Source organism: Stenella coeruleoalba, assembly GCF_951394435.1.
Source record: "Stenella coeruleoalba genome assembly, chromosome: 10".
Classification (NCBI taxonomy): domain Eukaryota; kingdom Metazoa; phylum Chordata; class Mammalia; order Artiodactyla; family Delphinidae; genus Stenella; species Stenella coeruleoalba.
In genome coordinates, this window is record NC_137156.1 from 5,241,334 (window position 1) to 5,257,606 (window position 16,273).

The 16,273-nt window shown below is 44.1% G+C and overlaps 1 protein-coding gene across 1 annotated transcript in view; it reads left to right on the forward strand.

Annotated features, from left to right (window-relative positions):
- The first annotated feature begins 445 nt into the window (after nucleotides 1–445).
- The window catches only part of DSP (desmoplakin), a 69,742-nt gene continuing 53,914 nt past the window's right edge, over nucleotides 446–16,273 (forward strand). Inside the window, exon 1 of the mRNA XM_079935486.1 lies at nucleotides 446–646. The gene's annotated coding sequence lies outside the window, so the exon portion shown is untranslated. The remainder of the gene's footprint in view (nucleotides 647–16,273) is intronic.

Below are 16,273 nucleotides of genomic sequence, written 5' to 3' on the forward strand. Positions count from 1 at the left end.
CATCCATTCATCTGTCGATGGACTTTTAGGTTGCTTCCATGTCTTGGCTATTGTAAATAGTGCTGCTGTGAACATAGGGGTGCATGTATCTTTTCAAATTTGAATTTTGTCCAGATATATGCCCAGGGGTAGGATTGCTGGAACATATGGTAACTCTATTTTTAGTTTTTTAAGGAAGCTGCATGCTGTTCTCCACAGCGGCTGCACCAATTTCGTTCCCAACAACCAGCTGTGGGTGCTTTTTAGCTTGTCGGCATGCACCCAAGCCTAATTGACTGCACTTGCTGGGCACATTAAGTCCATCGGCGTCCTGATTACAGCTGGCTTGCTCTGGTCCAGGTTGGCAGTGGTCCTCCTTCTGGAGCGAGCAGCTCTGGTCAGGAGACCTTTGAACAATAATTTGCTCTGAAACTGTCACGGCTTCTGAGCTGGGAGCTTGGGTCCTGATTCTCCACGAGTCATTCTGGAGCTGCTGCTGCCTTCCCTGGAGGGGTCAGAGGGGCTGTGATTCATCACCATGTTTTTCCAGCCCCAGCTTCCCAGGGAGCCTGGCAGCAAGGAAGGCCTGGGAGGCTGAAGCCCACGGAGGGAAGACAGGGAGGAGGACAGCACGGCACGCCCAGGGTGGAGCCCCCGCCGCTGAGAGGTGAGCCGCTGTGAGTCACCCTCCCGCCCGCCTGGGAGCCACACCCTCTGCCCAGGTTCTGAAGGGCGGGCGGAGAATTTGCCTACACCAAGCTCCCGTGATCAAGTCCGAGCAGGTTTCCTGAAAGAGCATGCCCATTAAAATGAATGGAGTTAAAATAGGCTGATCTCTCCCGAAACATGATTTGTTTTCTTTTCTAAATGTTTCCGGAGTGTTTACAGAGAATCCTGAGAGTGTAGAAAAGAGAAAAGAGGGGGAAGCATACTTTGACATCAAGGAGGTCGGGGGCTAGAGCGAGGCGGAGGCTTTGTATGATTCCACGCTGCCAACCTAAAGACACCAAGCTGAGGGCAGAGGGATGGAATGGGCGTGGATCCTCGCGCATTCCTGCACTGTGATCAAGGTCTTTCCGTTGTGTGTGTGCTACTGCTACTGAGTTAAGAAGAAAAATTCTAGAAGGGAAAGACTTGGTATGGGTTTCAGGGACACATCTCACATCCATCAGGAGGGCTGCTATCAAAAAAATCCCAAACCCCAAAACAAGTATTGGCAGACATGTGGATAATTGGAATCCCGGCGCCCTGTTAGTGGGAGTGTAAAATGGTTCAGCCCCTGTGGAAAACAGGATGGCGGTTCCTCAAAAAATTAAACATGGAATTACCGTATGACCCAACAATCCCATTGCTGGATATATACCCCAAAGAAAGCAGGATTTCAAAGAGATATTTGTACTCCCATGCTCACAGCAGCATTATTCACAATAGCCAAAAGGTGGATGTATCCCAAGCGGCCATCACTAGGTGAATGGATAAATGAAATGTGGTCTATACGTACTATGGAATATGATTTGGCCTTGAGAAGGAAGGAGATTCTAACACATGCCACAACATAGATGGGCCTTGACAACATTCTTCTAAGTGAAGTAAGCCAGCCACAAAAAGATAAATACTGCGTGATCCCATCTGTATGAAGTGCCCAGAGTGGTCAGATTCACAGAGACAGAAAGAAGAAGGGCTGGGGGAGGGAGGGGGGAGTTAGTGTTTAATGGGGACAGAGCTTCAGTTTGGGAAGATGAAAAGGTCTGGAGATGGATGGTGGTGCTGGCTGTACAACAATGGGAATGTACTTAATGCCACTGAACTGGACACTTAAGGATGGTGAAAGTGGACGATTTTATGATATCTGTGTTTTACCATAATTAATCTATTCACACACACACTCACACACACACACACACCTTGGGGACAGACCTATGGGTCTGAATCCCTGTTTCATGGTTTGCCAGAAATATGAGCATGGTCAAATTACTTGACCAGCGTGAGGTTTTGTCCTCTGTAAACTGCAAAATTTTTTGACAAAGGAAACTAGGAGGTATTTTTTGGAAGAGGAAAAGTAATACGATAAGGGAAGGTTGAGTAGTAAAGAGGAGAGAAATCACTGTGAAGGTGAGACACTGGCTTACAAAATACTGCAGGAGTTTTGAAGCTCTCAAGCTAGGATGCTGAGCAAATGGTTCTTCTCCCTGGCTGCACACTGGGGGCATTTTTAAGAATTCTGGTTCTCAGACTGATTAAATCAGACTCTTGGGGGCTGGAACCCAGGCATCTGTATGTTGGAGTCCCCATTGATTCCTAAAGTGCAGCCAAGGTTGAGGGACGATGCTCTAGACCAATGCTTCTCAAAGTTGAACGGCATGAGAGTTGCCTGGGGATTTTATTAAAACTGATTCAGTGGGGTGTGTGTAGGGGGAGGGAACAGAGGGAGGAAGCAGGAGGCTAAGATACTGAATTTCTAAGAAATTCCCAGGAGCTGTCAGTTCTGCCGTTCTGGGGATCCCATTTGGAGCTGCAAGTCTCACATGCTTTGAAAATGGCTCCACGTAAATAAACATATGTTATCGTTATAAAGTGCTACCATTCTTCTTTGAGAGGAAGTTCACTTGTTCAACAAATGTATAAGAACCTACTCTAGGGGACTTCCCTGGTGGTGCAGTGGTTGAGAATCCGCCTTCCAATGCAGGGGACGCGGGTTCAATCCCTGGTCAGGCAACTAGGATCCCACATGCCATGGGGCAACTAAGCCCATGCGCCACAACTAGAGAGCCACCGTGCCACACTAGAGAGAAGCCCGCATGCCACAACGAAAGATCACGCGTGCTGCAAGTAAGACCTGATGCAGCCAAAAATAAATAATTTTTTAAAAAGAGTAATACTTGATAAAACATTTAGGAAAGATAGAAAAATATAAAGGAGACAATAAAAATCACCATAGTCCCTCCATGCCAAAATAGGCCCTGTTAATAGGCTGATAAATGTCTTCCCCACCATGTTTATTCCAGATGTGGCTTATGCAGCCTAGACAGCTTTGCTAGCCTACTTGTTCACTTATCATTCTTGCTAAATAACGTTTAATGGGGAGATCAGTTTTCTTAGTCATTCAGGAAAATAGCTCTTCTATGGTATGAATTCCCATTGGTGGGTCATAGCCTTCATTGTAGCATCCTTTGTTGCTCACCTACGGGGCACAGCATCTGGTAAATGAATTATCCTGTTCTCCAGAGCCTTGTGGCAGGATTGCCATGAGACTCGGTCAAGAGTGATTCTGCCTGTGATAGGAATTAGTTAAGGTGGGTAGAATTTGCTCATTTCCACTCTCGAAATATCCTCGGAAATAAGGAGATGCCAGGCTTTGGAGAGTAGCCTCTACTGCCCCCAAAAGTGCCACCTGTGCGTTTGTAAAATAACGTTGTAATGTTTGCTTGACTGACTGCATAATCTGCCCTCGGGACCTTTTCATACTAAACGCTCGTTATTTCTTAAGCTTGCCCTTTCCTTCTCACCTGTCCATTAACATCGAGCCTCCTTAGACAAGTCTATCAGCAAGCCTTTATTGCGCTTTGACAGCTCTGGAATTTTAGGAATGGCAATGATCAGGTCCCTGAAACTTCCTTGGGAGATAACTTAGACTAGAGCTTCCTGGTTCGAGGAGCCCATGAGCACTGGTTCTCGTCCCTGGCTACACGATGGAGTCACCTGCTCTTGTGCTGAGGCTGAGCCTCAGACTAGGTGAATCAGCCTCTCTGAAGATGGGACTCAGGCATGTCGCTTTTAAAGCTCCCCCGAGTGACTCCAGTGGGTGCCCAGGGGGGAGAACCAGAGCCATGGAGCACTGATTTTCATCTAATCAGCTGCACCTGAGGATGTTTCTCTAAAAATTAAAATGCCTGGGCCCCACCCGAGAACGAATGAGTCGGACTCTCTGGAAAAGGAGTCCGAGAAACTGTATTTTTTTCCTAGCTCCTTCAGATGACCTGATACACAGTGTGGGTTGGGAATCACTGCCATCGGCAACCTAGCAAATGAGAAAATCTAGATTTGAACCCATTTTTGGCTCTTTGGCTTTGCGAGCCATGCATGACTGTACGATGATGAGTTGCCTCAAGGAAGCCACGTGGGGTAATGGACACAACCCTGGGCTGGGCGGGTCGGACCCTGAAGGCATGACTCATGTCTTGCTCTGTGATGTCAGACAAGTTACAGAACCTCTCTGGGTCGGGAGCCCCTGTCTCTCTACCTGATTTCTACCAGGCCTTGTGTTTTCAGACTTTCTTCCTCTTTACTTGATGTTTTACTGGTTTTCATTTGGTGATCAGTATATACGCATGATGATCAATTTCTATATAGTTCTTAATGCAAGCATTGAAAAATTTAAAAGCTATATAATTTTTTTCCAGTTATTCTATTGACTTTCCAGCTTAAAATTTGGAGACAAATTGTTCTTAAAAAGAGGTTCTGCAAGGACTTTGAGGGCATTCTGCTAAGTGCAATAAGTCAGACAGACAAATATTGCATCATCTCACTTATCTGTGGAATCTTAAAAAAACAGACATAGAAACAGAGCAGAGAGGTGATTACCAGTAGCTAAGGAGTGGGGGTAATGGGGAGATGTTAGTCAAAGAGTACAAACTCCAGTTATAAGATGAATAAGTTCTGGGGATGTAATGTACAGCATAGTGACTATAGTTAACAGTACTGTATTATCTACTTGAAAGTTATTAAGAGACTAGATCTTCAATATTCTTACCACACACACACACACACACACACACACAATTATACGAGGTGATAGAGGTGTTAACTAACCCTACTGTGATAATCATTTTGATACATATGCATGTATCAAATCACCACATTGTACACCTTAAACTCACACAGCGTTATTCTCAGTTATATCTCAATACAGCTGGAAAAATATAGACCATGATTTTAAAACATTGATAACTTGTTAACTAAAATTCTACTAGGTCATCATTTAATATCATATACACTACATGCTCAAAATTTTCCAATTTTTCACAGCACTTTAACAGCATTATTAGGAAAAGCTGGGCTGAGAACAAAGTTGTCACAGAGAGCGCCCAATTCTATTAGGAAGAGCAAGGGTCAGGGAACAGTTTTATACATAATTCTACCAAAAGCCAACAAGGAGATAAAGTAAGTCATAGGAAATGTTTACAAGTTGAATGCATGGTTATGACTTCCAGTTGCCATCTGGCTATGCTTCTTGTTACATTAAAAACTGCCAGCACACTCTCCCCCCAGCCCCAGCCTATGATCAAAGCCTCCTTTAAACTGATATTTCATTAATTTTTGGTGGTACTGAAAACAACCAACCAGCCGATGAACTCACTTCTTAAAAAATGTATTTATACTTATAAAAAAATTTTTAAGGCATAGAGTGGGTATCCTGCTTCTTAACAGTGTATTTCTAGAACAATTAAAATCTTGCATTTACAAAATAGTTGATAGAACAATTCCTCTGGACTGTACAAGAAGGGGGGCACCAGGACAGCTGGTGAGACTCCCTTTACGTTGGTCAGATTCGGCTTCTTTCTCCCCTGCTCCACAGAGGCTGGCCTTTCCTTAGCAGCTGTATTTCTGCAGGTGCGTCTTCTTTCATTTCTTGGTTGGTCACTTTGGCTCGTTTTCCTTTCGCATCCCCTTTTCCTTTTTTCTGCATATATATATATTTTTTTCACATCACTGTTTGCAGGATCAGATTTGGATGACATTTGGTGGGTCTCTCCCTGGGCTCGGTATCAGGGAGATTCATTCCAGGACCGCTGGAGATGCCAAAACCCACAGATGCTCAAGTCCCTTATGTAAAGTGGTGTAGTATTTGCATATAACCTACGCATATCCCCCCGTGTACTTTAAATCATTTCTAGATGACTTTTTTTTTAACTACTAGATGACTTTTAATACCTAATACAATGTAAATGTTATGTAAATAGCTGTAAATACAAAGCAAATGTTTTGTAAATAGTTGTTGGATGGCAAATTCAAGTTTTGTTCTGGGGAACTTTCTTGAATTAAAAGAATAATTTTATTTTTGATTTGCGGTTGGTTGAATCTGCAGATGTGGAACCACGGATACAGAGGGCCAGCTCTACTGCCTTTTTTTTTTTTTTTTGCGGTACGCGGGCCCCTCACCGCTGTGGCCTCCCCCGCTGCAGAGCACAGGCTCCGGACGCGCAGGCTCAGCGGCCATGGCCCACGGGCCCAGCCGCTCCGCGGCACGTGGGATCCTCCCGGACCGGGGCACGAACCCGCGTCCCCTGCATCTGCAGGCGGACTCTCAACCACTGCGCCACCAGGGAAGCCCTCTACTGCCTTTTGAGCTGAACTGCTGTCTCTCCTGGGTATCTTGGCAGAGGCTGGGGTGGAGTGCACCAGGGTGTTTGTGGGGACAGCACAGCGAGAGCCTTCGCAGAGCTGAGTGGCTGGACATTGCCACTCTTGCCACTCCCGAGCTGCTGGGACTCCTGTTGTCAAACTTGTAAAAGCAGCAGAACTCCTTTTTATTCATGAAATCTTGCGCAGAATCCGACACGTATTAGGGATAGAGGTGGGACTGTCTCTGTGAGCTGGGGGTGCTCTTGTGGAATGCAGATACATTTAACTTGAAAATCTCACTGCTTTTTCATGCAGTGCTGCAAAGACTTTTACTTGGGAGTATGAAAAATAATAAAAAGCCTCTTAGAGTTTTTTTTTCCGTAAATGGGGATTACTTGTCTCTTCCGCCGATTCTCGGGATTGGGGAGAACAAGGTAAAGGGTGGATGCTGGCAGTGAAGGCTTTGGGAGCTAATGGCTCTTACAGTCCTGACACCGATGCCAGTGAAAGAGGGGTGCTGGATGGCAGGCCTCATGGGGCGGGGGAGGGCAGCAGGCAAATCTGAAGGCCTAATAGGCACGGATATGGCCCCTGTGTTCCCACGTGTTTTGCTTTCTTCAGCCATAAGTGCGGGTAGAGAACGAGAGGGGCATATCCTTCTGAGACAGAACGTGGTTAGAATGCAGCTGTGCTCGACCTGGTCACCCTGATGACCCATCAGGCGCTCAGCCCAATAGAAAACACCCACTGAGCCATCCTATTAAGTGACCCAAGACCTTGATTAATGACCACTGATCTGTATTCATTGTTTACCAGCAGGTGAATAAGGTCTTTAATGATACCAGAGAAGAAAACATTTAGGAAAATACAGGCTAGATGACCGTATGACCTGCAGAGCCTAGACTTTTTTTTATCTGGCCGATTGGTTTGGGCTCTGCAGTAAGCGTAGCCCCAGTTTTTAAAAATAAATTTATTTATTTATTTTTGGCTGCGTTGGGTCTTTGTTGCTGTGCCTGGGCTTTCTCTAGTTTGTTGTGGTGCACGGGCTTCTCATTGTGGTGGCTTCTCTTGTTGCGGAGCATGGGCTCTAGGTGCACGGGCTTCAGTAGTTGTGGCTTGTAGGCTCAGTAGTTGTGGCTCGCAGGCTCTAGAGTGCAGGCTCAGTAGTTGTGGTGCACGGGCTGAGTTGCTCCGCGGCATGTGGGATCTTCCCCGACCAGGGATTGAACCTGTGTCCCCTGCATTGGCAGGCAGATTCTTAACCACTGCACCACCAGAGAAGTCCTGAATTGATTTTACTATTTATCACACAAAAGGGATGTACAACCTTGGAGGATTCCTTTTCTACTTGTGCTTTTGATGTAAAGACTAAGGAATCCAGACCTGGAAGGGGAGAACGATAGTAAAACCAGCTATTAACCTGTGTGGCTTTTTGATGATCAGCCTGAGGGTCGAGCCTGAGTTTTCCTTGAATGAGGGTGTCTGTGTTTATACATTTGTTTGCCGAAGCCACAGGCGTCTTGTTTATTAACTCATTCATTATTTTATTTCCTGAGCCCTTTTATGGGCCAGGCATTGTGTTAGAGGCTGAATTTTCCAAGGGGGAGGTCTGTTCTTCACACCCGGGGAGACTTGGGAGCCCAAATAGAGTATTTATAGATGTCACCTTCAGAGTTCAAGAAACACCTAATTTCCTAAGATAAAATATTACTGCTTTTAATTATGCCATGTACATAATAAGAACTCTAAATGCATTTTGGGATAAAGATAATAGTATTGTGCATGTTTCTCTAGAATAAATCACGACAAACTCTGGATTGGTTAGATTGTCATGAATCCAAATCATTATCACTTTTTAAACTAAACCCAATCTCTTTGCCAGTTAATTAACAACAATGCATTGCAGTCCTTCATGGTGGGGGGCTTCTCTTCCTGGGAGTAACAGCTGACTGACATTTAGGCTGCCCCTGTCCTTTTAGCTCTACTGCCAAGAGTGAGAGTCACCACCGACGTCTGTGCATTGCTGTGAGGTTTAAAGTCTCATGTCAGAAGGATCTCTAGGCTTCTTCAAGGAAGTATTTGATAGATGTATGAAAAACATATTGAATAGCCTTTTCTTTCTTTTTTTTTTTTTTTTACATCTTTATTGGAGGGTAATTACTTTACAATGAATAGCCTTTTCGAGCTGTGCAATAAGTTGTCAGTTTTTTGCTTCAAATGATTTCCTGCAAGCTCATGGCCATGTCACAAAGAAGAGTGACAATATAAGATTCGCCCGAGGGCACAGGGGTGGAGGGTGATTCTCTTCTTCCCGTGGCAAACATCCTCTTAGCGGTTGACCTTGACCGTTGGCTCACTTCCAACTTTGACTGAACTCCTATCTGTCAGCTCAGATTCCTCTGAGGCTTGGACTGCGGAGAGGAAAGAGGCAGGCAAAATGAACTCACTCAATTGTATTTAAATTCATCGCACTGAACCCACTACTGCAAATGCCATTAACACCTGTAGTAATTATATTGTGTAATCTGTGAGGTGAGACACCGGCCCCCAGCCCCGCAAGCCCCCACTTTGTATTCTTGTTGAGTGTGGAAGAGAGAGAAATGTCAGAGCTCTGCCCTACATTAACATTCCGCCCCAAAGAGAATTCCGGACTCAGAAGGGACGAATGCCCCTTTACAAGGTGCCACCCATCCTGCCCACTCTCAGCTCAGGGTCAGCAAACTCGTAGATCAGTGGTTTCTAGTCTCTGGGACGTGCATGCCTGAGGAGGTGAAGAGTTTCGTCATGGTTTTGCATCATCTATAACCACATACATCATGTTTTACACCTACATCTACTATTTTTCAAAAGTAGGAATATGTGCTTGTGGTTCATAAAGTACAAATTTGTTTCAAAGTATCGTTAAATGCACGGCAGTGTTTGTCACTACGTTCTTTCCTCCATCGGTTGCTAAAAGAAGCATAACTTTGTTTATGAGCAGATTTGCAATTTTTAATAATAAAGTGGTCCTCATAATTTAAAAGTTTGGAGGTCACTGTTTGAAAGTGTTAGTGATCTATGTTTAACTCATGAATGACTTCCTTCTAGCTGCATAAAATATTGAGGTGTTGACATTACAAAGCTGTTACAACTGGAATATATGAATCCTTTTCTGTAAAAGTCACAATATTCTTAACAGCATCCTTTTCCAACTTACTCTGTCTCTCGACATTTACAAATCTAATTGGGGAAATATAAGCACACAAAAAATTAAAGTTAAGAAAATGCAAAGAGAAAACATACAGTATTTGATCAATTACCAAATGCTTTGAACTCAGAGGAAAGAGTGGGAAGAGGGGAAAGAGAAAGAGGTGGGGGAAGAGGTGAGAAGGAGTGTCACCCAGGAGCCCGGGCATCAGGGCAGGCTGTTACAGACGCTGCTAATTACCGTCGGAGTAACCATGGACAGATAACCTGACCCCACTGAGCCTCTGTTCTACTGTCAATAAAATCAGTAATTTAATGCCTCCCTCACAGTGTTACTGTGAAGATAATTTATAACAACGTGTTTTAAATGCCTTGTACTACATCTGGTACAAGGTGTGTGCAAACTAAATGGTGGACTGTCAATCCCATCAGCACGGAAAGCATGACATTTATTTATGCTTCCCCAGAACTCAGCGCAATGCCTGACTCATAATAGGTACTAAAAAAAAAAAATATTTGCTGAATGAAAAGATGGAAGGAAGGATGGATAGATGGTTGGATGAATTTAAGAAATGAACCATGGGCTTTGGTGACCTGGGAGGGTCTCACGGAGAAGCAAGGCTTAAGGTGAATCTAGCAGATATACGGAGAAGGTGGGAGAGTGTTGCATTGGGGGGAGGGGCATGGATCAAAAGTACAGAGGCAGGAAAGCCTAGTGTGAGTAGAGGGTAGATTGGGACACAGTTGTGGAGGGCTTTGGATGCCAGGCTGGGGAGCTGCCAGTGGGGAGTCAGTGAGATTTTGAGATGGTGAATGATATGAGGAGAGAACCTTTCCAAAGGTTAGTCTGGTGCTGGCGTGTGGTGTGGAGCTGAGAAAGGGACGGGACAATTCATTCTAAGCAGGACATGGTCAAGTCCCTGACGAGTATAACAACCAAGGAAATAAAGAGAGATAAAGGAATGATTAAGGAGGGCATAGCTGTCGCAGTGTCTTCTCTATTCTCTATGAATTCTTAATGTGGTCATGTAAACCATTTACCACCACGCATACTGACGATTTTGAAATATACAAGATGACATTTTAAAAGTCATGGCATGGACTTCCCTGGTGGCGCAGTGGTTAAGAATCCACCTGCCAATGAAGGAGACACGGGTTCGAGCCCTGCTCCGGGAAGATCCCACATGCCACGGAGCAGCTACACCTGTGTGCCACAACTCCTGAGCCCACGTGCCACGACTACTGAGCCTGTGCTCCATAACAAGAGAAGCCACTGCAATGAGAAGCCCGTGCATCCCAATGAAGAGTAGCCCCGGCTCGCCGCAACTAGAGAAAGCCCGCGCGCAGCAATGAAGACCCAACGCAGCCAAAACTTAATTAATTAGTTAATTAAAAAAAAATCATGGCAGGTGAATGTTTAGCTGGAGAGGAGACATGCTGAAGTTGGAGGGTTGGATCCCCAAGGAGTGTGGAGCATGTGGCATCAATGGAGACAAGGAGTAAAGGTGATTTGAGGTCTAGGCTGGGTTTTTTTCTCTTGGCGACTTGGCAAGATAAATAGTGGTTAGATTAGGGTGGGTAGCAGAAATGGATTAATCCAAGAAATGTGAAACTGAACTGAGCAGCTAAATTGCTGAAGTTGCAAGGAGAAAGGTGAATTGGATGAGGTGCCGTGGGAGCCCATTGGGGGTGGGACACAGGGCCGACAGACTGAGAGAGATGGAGGAAGGAGCTGGACGGTTCCCCCAGCAGTGGAGAGCACAGTTGAAGCCTGGTGGGATGGAGCCAGATGTGGCCACTCCTCCTCTGTCACCTGGGCTGGCCTGGTGGACCTCCCCTTGTCACTCCGCTTTCACTTGACTAGGAGGAAGCAGGTGGAGCCTGGGAGGTGCCTCCAGAGCAGGCTGCCTGCGTGTGTTTCATTTTCAGGAAAGAGGTCTGACTGTCTGTGGGGGAAATTATTCTTCCAGATGAAGGAACCATTTGTGGAAAGGGCTACAGATGAGAGAGAGAGAGAGGGAGAGGGAGAGAGAGAGAGAGAGAGAGAGAGAGAGAGAGAGGGGGAGGGAGGGAGGGAGGGACAGAGAGGGAGGGAGGGGGAGGGAGAGGGAGAGAGGGAGGGAGGGAGGGAGGGAGAGAGAGAGGGAGAGGGAGAGAGAGAGAGAGAGAGAGAGGGAGGGAGGGACGGAGAGGGAGGGAGGGAGAGGGAGAGAGGGAGGGAGGGAGGGAGGGAGAGGGAGAGGGGGAGAGAGAGAGAGAGAGGGAGGGAGGGAGGGAGGAAGGGAGAGAGGGAGGGAGGGAGGGAGAGAGAGAGAGGGAGGGAGGGAGAGGGAGAGGGAGAGAGAGAGAGAGAGAGAGAGAGAGAGGGAGGGAGGGAGGGAGGAAGGGAGAGAGGGAGGGAGGGAGGGAGAGAGAGAGGGAGAGGGAGAGAGAGAGAGAGAAAGAAGGAAGGAAGGAAGGAAGGAAGGAGGGAGGGAGGGAAGAAAGGGGACTTCCTTTCTCCTATTCTTAAGGGCAATTCATTCATTCATTTACCATATTTATTCAATTAAAAAAAAACAACCCACTTTCCTTTTCTTCCCATAACAGCCATGTTTACTGACTGCTGATCTACCACAGGAACTCTCTGCCACCCCTAATATACTTGTTTTCTCCTGCACTGGGGACCAAGCAAGAAGGGTGTTTAGGTTGAACCCTCTCCCCCACAAGTTTTATGTTCTAGAAATGATAGAACATCCTGATTACTGAAGGTTTCATAAAATGTACAAAGAACCAGAGTGGCTTTTGACCTCTCAATGGCAACTCCACAAACAGAAGACAATGTCCAACCAACACTCAACAGGCAACAGGAACCCTTAGTGGGAAGATGGAGGAAACTTCCACATCAACAGTGGAGAAACAGGTCTGGAGAGCAATGGGCTCAGATTAGAGCAAGTCAGAAGATTCTAGGGAGGATTTCTTTCTCCCTTTCCCCCTTTTTTCCTTCCTTCCTTCCTCCCTCCCTCCCTCTCTCTCTCTTTCTCTTTATTTCCTTCTTTCTTTCTCTCTTTTTGAGGCTGCAATATCTTTTTTTAAAAAATTAATATATTTTTGAGGTAAAATTGACATATAACTTTATATTATTTTCAGGCATACAACATAATGATTCGATATTTGCATATACTGTGAAATGATCACAATAGGTGGTTGTGCCTAGTTAAAAGTTTTTCTTCTTGGGCTTCCCTGGTGGCGCAGCGGTTGAGAGTCCGCCTGCTGATGCAGGGGACACGGGTTCGTGCCCCGGTCCGGGAAGATCCCACGTGCCGCGGAGCGGCTGGGCCCGTGAGCTATGGCCGCTGAGCCTGCGCGTCCGGAGCCTGTGCTCCGCAACGGGAGAGGCCACAACAGTGAGAGGCCCGCGTACCGCAAAAAAAAAAAAAAAAAATGTTTCTTCTTGTGATGAAGAATTTTGATTTACTTTTAGCACCTTTTTTTTCTAATTGAAGTATAGTTGATTTACAATACTGTGTTAGTTTCAGGTGTAGAGCAATATGATTCAGTTTTATATATATATGTGTGTGTTTTTCAGATGCTTTTTGATTATAGGTTATTATAAGATAATGAATATAGCTCCCTGTGCTATATAGTAAATCCTGTTGTTTATTTTATATATAGTAGTCTGTATCTGTTAATCCCATACTCCTAATTTATTCCCCTCCTTCCCCTTTGGTAACCATAAGTTTTTTTCTATGTCTGTGAGTCTGTTTCAGTTTTGTAAATAAATTCATTTGTATTTAAAAAAAATTTTTTTGTAGTTCTCTCTTTTTAATTAATTAATTCATTTATTTATTGATTTTTGGCTGCGCTGGGTTTTCTTTCCTACCCGCAGGCTTTCTCTAGTTGCGGCGAGCGGGGGCTACTCTTTGTTGCGGTGCACGGGCTTCTCATTGCAATGGCTTCTCTTGTTGAGGAGCACAGGCTCTAAGTGCATGGGCTAAGTAGTTGTGGCTTGCAGGCTCTAGAGCACGGGCTCAGTAGTTGTCGCGCACGGGCTTAGTTGCTCTGCGGCATGTGGGATCTTCTCAGACCAGAGATCGAACCCGTGTCCCCTGCATTGGCAGGCGGATTCTTAACCACTGCGCCACCAGGGAAGTCCCTGTATTATTTTTTAGATTCCACATATAAGTGATATCATATGATATTTATCTTTCTCTGACTTACTTTAATCAGTATGATAATCTCTAGGTCCATCCAAGTTGCTGCAAATGGCAGTATTTCATTCTTTTTTATGGCTGAACAATATTCCATTGTATGTATGTACCACATCTTCTTTATCCACTCATCTGTTGATGGACATTTAGTTTGCTTCCATGTCTTGGCTATTTTAAATAGCGCTGCTAAACACTGGGGCTCATGCATGTCTCTTTTCGAATTATATGTTTTTCTTTTCTGGATATATGCCCAGGAGTGGGATTGCTGGATAATGAGATAACTCTATTTTTAGTTTTTTAAGGAACCGCCATACTGCTTTCCATAGTGGTTGCACCAATTTACATTCCCACCAACAGTGCAGGAGGGCTCCATTTTCTCCACACCCTCTCCAGCAACATTTATTGTTTGTAAATTTTTGGCCGTTCTGACTGGTGTGAGGTGATACCTCATTGTAGTTTTGATTTGCATTTCTCTAATAACTAGTGATGCTTAGCATCTTTTAATGTGCCTGTTGGCCATATGTATGTCTTCTGCCCATTTTTTGAATAGGTTGCTTGGGTTTTTTGATATTGAGTTGTATAAGCTGTTTGTATACTTTGGAAATTAACCCCTTGTCAGTCACATCATTTGGAAATATTTTCTCCCATTCTGTAGATTGTCTTTTTGTTCTGTTTGTGGTTTCCTTTGCTGTGCAAAAGCTTTTAAGTTTGATTGGGTCCCATTTGTTTATTTTTGCTTTTATTTCTTTTGCCTTGGGAGACTGCTCTAAGAAAATATTGCTATGATTTATGACACAGAATGTTTTGCCTCCTAGAAACTCTTCTAGGAGTTTTATGGTGTCATGTCTTATATTTAATTCTTTAAACCACTTTGAGTTTATTTTTGTGCATGGTGTGAGGGTGTGTTCTAACTTCACTGATTTACAGAAGGCTGTCCAGCTTTTCTAATACCACTTGCTGAAGAGACTGTCTTTTCTCCGTCATATATTCTTGCCTGCTTTGTCGAAGATTAGTTGCCTGTAAATGTGTGGGTTTACTTCTGGGCTCTCTATTCTGTTCCACTGATCTATTATGTCTGTTTTTGTTAGCAACATTCAAATATATAATACAGGATTACTAACTATAGTCACCAAGCTGTGCATTCCACCACCATGACTTATTTATTTTATAACTAGAAGATTATATCTTGTAACCCCCTTCACCCATTTCACCCACCCTCATCCCCCGACCAGGAGGGATTTCTTCAAGCAGATGAAACTTATAGAATACCTGATACGAATGTTCGTGTTGTGAAGAGATTTACTCAACTCAGGAAGAGTTTGGGAATAAATTAATGATAATTACCAACAACTAAGCAAAAGCAAAAAAAAAAAAAAGACAGTTATTAACTCTGGGGGGAGCGGAAGTTCTAAAGGAAAAGTCTATAATAATTTTACTACTTAAAAAACACAACACAGCAGCATTATTCACCATGTCCAAAAGGTGGAAGCAACCCAAATGTCCATCATCAACTGATGAGTGGATGAACAAAATGTGCAGTGGATAGACTGTGGAATATTATTCAGCCTTAAAAAAAGAATGAAATTCTGTCACATGCTACAACATGGATGAACCTTAAAGACATTATGCTCAGTGAAACAAGCCAAATACAAAATAACAAATACTGTGTGATTCCACTTATATATGGTACCTAGAATAGTCACATTTATAGAGACAGATAGTAGAAGTTCCCAGGGGCTGAGGGTGGGTAGGGGGAGAGATTTGTTAGTCTTTAATGGGTACAGTCTCTGTTTGAGATGATGGAAAAGTTCTGGAGATGGGTGGTGGTGAGAGTTGCACAACTTCATGAATGTACTTAATGCCACTGAACCGTACACTTAAAAACAGTTTAAAGAGTCAATTTTACGTTATGTGTATTTTTTCACAATTAAAAGGAAAAACCTTGTCAGTTCCTGTACAAATGAACTGGATTATAATTATCTTTCTCATACTGATAAATATCAGATTTTTAACATTCAGGTGTTAGGGATCTCATTTTCAAAACTAGGTACAAAAGCTATCCTTTTCTTTAAGAATTGCATAGCTCTATTTAAAAGAACTATTATTAGAAATGTATATGCTAAAAAATAGGTCTTCATTGATAACATCTATGCCTTAGATAGTATGTCTCTTATAACACATAACTTTTAATATAAAACAACTGACTGTACTATATATATATATATATATATATATATATATGGCTTAAAAATTGCCTTTTTTAACTTTTCATTTTGCCTTCTGTCTATGTAAACACACCCATTTTCTTTAAATGTCTAAAAATTTTAGATTTACACAGCCATGTTTTTAACATTTATCTTTTTTTTTTTTTTTTGCGGTACGCGGGCCTCTCACTGTTGCGGTCTCTCCCGTTGCGGAGCACAGGCTCCGGACGCGCAGGCTCAGCGGCCATGGCTCACAGGCCCAGCCGCTCCGCGGCATACGGGATCCTCCCGGACCGGGGCACAGACCCGTGTCCCCTGCATCGGCAGGCGGACTCTCAACCACTGCGCCACCAGGGAAGCCCCAACATTTAT